Here is a 5000-nt window from a genome sequence, read left to right as displayed (position 1 = left end):
ATTTACACTATTCTTGACATCTCAAACTGCTGGATTCCGGATCCTATTCCTATTCATATCTTCCTTAATTTCCTTCCTAGGGTTATATATTAACATATCTCTTACATCCTGCTTCTGCTGGCGATTTTTTTATCATGTGTTTCACTTTTTGTAAAGATCTATGTGTACCTTCACAGAAAAACAATCAAAAATTTCTCCAGAAAAGATCCTTAATTAAGTATCACATAGATAGGCTGCGCTACTATTTACTTGGTAAATAACGCAATATCTACTTTACATAAATTTAGTGAAGACAGACGGCTCAGTGGTTAGAGTGTCGGGTTCTCAATCAAGAGGTAGTGAGTTCGATTCCCGGACCGGGCTCTGTGTTGTGTTCTTGAGCACGACATTTTATTTAATGCTAGTCCAGTTCACTCAGCTGCAGAGATGAGCTGCGACGTGTCACTGGCGCTAAACTATCTGTCTTTCCCTTAGATAACATAGGTGGCATGAAGAGGGAAGGCTGGTATACATGGGCAACTACTGGTCTTCCATAAACAACCTTTCCCAGACTTGTACCTCATAGAGTAACTTTCTAGATGCAATCCCATGGTCATTCATGACCGAAGCGGGGTTTTTACATTTTTTATATCCTAGTAATCATTCTTCTCCAAATTAGTATCCTTCGTATGTATAACTTCACATATGGAATAATTTATTCTGTATCCAGGAAGATGTTAGGATGTTATCTACTTGCAGATTTAAGGGTGATTTGCGTAGCTAAAATTTGGATTTCATTTTATTGGAAGTATTCTACCATATTGTGACCAATACCTTGACCTTACAAATAAATTCTGCATATTTTATATTTCTGAATTATATTTGACTGAGTGACCCTCAACTGTGTACACATATCACTGAAATTTATACCTTTTTACTATACTTAATGCTATTGGATGAAATATACTCTGACCTTGTTTAGAATTTAGTATTCATGATTCGAAATTCAAACCTTCGGGTCATCATAACCAATGACCAATAATATCTGATAACCGATTTTATAGTCATATCAGGTTTCTAAATATTCCGCTCTCATTAATTACACTCAAAAACTATCGACCGCTACCAAATATAACACTGTCTCGTCCCGTGGTGAGATGAATATGTCTGATAAGAGTTTTTTTGATGTGATGTACACTCTCAGCTGTCAGTCTGGAGCTATAGAAAGTAAACACAGTCGTTGATGTTTTTGGCTTCCTTTTCCGGTTCATCATTCACTGTTCTTCTTAAGTCTAGCACCAGACAGGTGAAACAATGTGATTCTTGCCACAAACTGCTGACATTCCACCTACACTCGAAAAAGGTGCTGTAAAATGGGTTCCTCCCACTGGTGCGATGTGTGACTACCGTTGAACTGTTGTTGCTGTTTTACGTTAGTAGCCACAATAGTTACTAATCATCGAATACCGTTGTATCTCTTCGTACCGGAATCGTAATACACTAACTTCTTCTGTCTTACTATCGTGGATAGTTCTACAAGACACCGACTAGAACTGTCGACTCTCAACTCTTCGACTCTTGACCCTCTCTTGACGACGGCTACTGTCTATTTATAATGGCTGGTTCCTACCACTTTTTACCGGGAGGGGAATAAAGTTTGTGTCAGGATTCTTTTCTTGGGTCGGTATATCGTTATTAGTCTGCCGTGAATGAACTTCTGGAACTTTTTCACGCCAAATATAATAGCCAACGTCTCTTTTCAATCTGGCTATAGCTCTTGTCCGCCGGCAATAATGTCCTTGATGTGTAAGCTATGGCCTTTCTCCTGCCGTCGTTATTCTTGTGTACCAGCACATCTATAGCTAGTATTATCTCTAACTTTGGGTCGAAATGCGTAAGATACAAGTCTGAAGTTAACACATCTTTTAAACTCGTTAAATGCTTTCTGGCATTTCTCTGTCTAAACCCATTTGGCTTTATTGTTTTGTAATTCATTAAGTGGTGCCTTTACCTTAGGTATATTTAGAATGTACACTTGGTAACAATTTACCAAGCCTAGGAATGCTTATAGCATTATCACGTTCGTCGGTGGCGGCATATTTCGTATTGCCATCGCTCTTGACGGGTCTGGTCTACGTTCACTTTCGTCAATTACTTGACCTAGGTATTTTTTTCCATAGAAAATTGCATTTTCTTCTGTCAGTGTTAGCCCGTATTCACTTATTCTTTCGAATACTTTCTTTATGTGTTCGACGTGTTGCACCGGAGACTCGCTTTTTATCAAAATGTTATCGGGGTATGCGATGGTGAAGTCGCAATCACTTAAAATCGCATCCATTATTTGTTGGAATATGGCGGGTGCCACTTTTACTTCAAACGGCAGTCGTTTGAACTTGTACAATCCACGGTGAGTATTGATTGTTAGTAGATGTGTGCAATCTTCCTCTAACTGAATTTGAAGGTACGTCTCTGAGAGGCCTAACTTCGGGAAAATTTTCTCTCTGTTTGGTTTAGCAAATATTTCTAGGCTTGGTAGTGGGTAATTGTGTGTGAGTAAACAGTGGTTTAATCCGGTTGAGAAGTCTGCGCACAATCTTAGCTTATTTTTTTTTACGTAGACCGCTAGTGCTACCCAGTCTGCATGATCAATCTTTTCAATTATATTCAGGCTTTTCAACCTTTTTAGTTCTTTATCGATCTGTTCTACCGCTGCAAACGGCACATTCCGTTTGCGTCTGAGAATAAGTATTCAATTTTCTTTGATAGAAATCCTTGCTTTTGCTTTTGTGCAACAGCCTAAAACTTCCGAAAAAAACTTTTGGGAAAGTTTCTTTCATTTTTTGTCTCGGTTCGATCGCTTGACCGCTCCGTTTACGTTATTGCACAAAACGCTTATGGGTGTATCCCATAAACTAAATTTCTCCATACATTCGGTGCCAAATAAATTCATAGATTTTTTTCAACACATAAACACTAATTTTTTGGTTCGACCTTTGAACATTATATCACAAACGCGTTTGCCCGTGAAATATAATTTTCTTCATGTAACACCATAGGTTATTTTGTTTGGACTACATAATTTTGGTTTTCCTATTTGTTCCCCTGTTTTCTCATTTATGATTGTGATGTCATTTCTTGTGTCTAATTGCATTCTGACACTAGTAGTTTCAATTCTTACACTGACAAATTTTCTGTTTTACAGTTGACAAACTATTTATTTTTTCTTGTTTCTTCCATTTTCCTGACATTTTTGTTTCAAAAAATTTGTTCAAATCTTCGAAAGTAAGGGTCATATTTGAATTCACTTATGGAATTTGCTACATGGTCTGGCGAAGATTCATTCTTCGGTTTAGTTATCAACTTCATTAGTTGTGACATTTGTTGCTGCAATCCTTGTTGTTATTCTCGTTGTTCCTTGAGTTGTTATTGTTGCTGTTTTTCTATCTCCACTAACCCAGCTAACAAGTCTTCCATATTTTACTATTTTCGTAAGTTTGCATAACGAGATTTTTGTTTCTTTTTTGTCTAGTTATTTAATTTTCCACATGAATTAGTTGAAACTCTCCAAGTGAATGTTTTTTCTACACTCCGCGTAAATTTGTTGTTCCTCGTCGCCAATGTTGTAAAGTAGGTTTCTCCCACTGGTGTGATATGTGACTGCCGTTGTACTGTAGTTGCTGCTTTACGCTAGTAACCACAGTAGTTACTAGTCATCAGATACCGTTGTATCCCTTCGTACCGGAATAGTAATATACTAAATTCTTTCTTACTATTGCTGATAGCTCTACAAGACACCGATAGAAATGTCGACTCTAAACTCTTCGACTCTCGTATGTCCATTTCATGTTGTCATCCCAAGAGAACGTCAGATCATCATTGAGGACACTTTTTTCAAGTCAATCCATACCATAACGTCAGGGTGTTGCTTCGCAACTGCAAAATAGCTGGGGGAACAATGAACACTTTCGTCAAATCCGCCTTCATTAACACCATTGCACCCGTAATGTATTATTGTGTGTATATATGCCTTCCTGTGTCTCTATCTGCCTATGTATCTGTCTACCTATCTACGTGCCTCTCTGCTTATTTCTACACTTATGTCTCTCTGCTTCCATTCTTAACTTTCAATCATGTGTCTCTTCTTTTCTCTCTTTACGCTCCTGCCTTGCCATTTCCTGACTTCCTCGAAGAAAACAACATAGTATAAATTGATGCCGATTGCATTGTCGCTACTGCATTCCTCTATAATGTGCCCAAGATTTGGTATTCCTGTCAGAAACATTGTACCAGAGATGACTTGAATACTGTCAGAACATGCACCGAAGATGTATAGCTCTCCACACTCCTGTCCTGCAATCTAACATTGACCGAGAAAGAAAGTATGTCATATAGCACTCCCAGGATAAATCGTAACCTAGCTAGCTCTATTTTCCATAACATGCTCCACTATGGCTTCTTTTGACTAGCTGTCATTCATGCTGTCCATGCGCACTATTCTCTTAAACGTACTCCTTTAGTCATGGCTATTTCCTCTTCAGTATGGCGAATTTCTATTCCTTTGATACTCTGGTGTTAATTTGTTCCGTACCTGTCTCACGATTATTTTGCACAGCAGCCATCACCACTTTCATTTCTGGAGTGACCTCGGTTATTTCAACTGCTTTTACACTTCTCTATTTCCTTCCTGTCAACTCTACTCAATGATCTGCAATGGCAACGGAATTCACTGATTCTTGTAGCATCATGAGGTAGCGTGCTTCTCATCCTTTGACCTCCTTCACTACTGATGTTAAAGACCAACTGGAGCTTTGCAGTTGCGCTGTACTGTGCTGCTCGTGTAATCAATGGAAATTTGACCATATACACACGCCCACTCTCCATACAAATAAACAATGACTCAGGTATACATAAATTCGCACGAACGTACACATAACGCTTATATACATAAGCGCACCTGCGCTTCAAATTATGATATATGCGTGTGTGTGTGTGTATATATATATATATATATATATATATAT

The sequence above is a fragment of the Octopus bimaculoides genome, chromosome 15 (genome assembly GCF_001194135.2).
Source record: "Octopus bimaculoides isolate UCB-OBI-ISO-001 chromosome 15, ASM119413v2, whole genome shotgun sequence".
Taxonomy (NCBI): Eukaryota; Metazoa; Mollusca; class Cephalopoda; order Octopoda; family Octopodidae; genus Octopus; species Octopus bimaculoides.
This window is presented reverse-complemented; position numbering follows the sequence as displayed.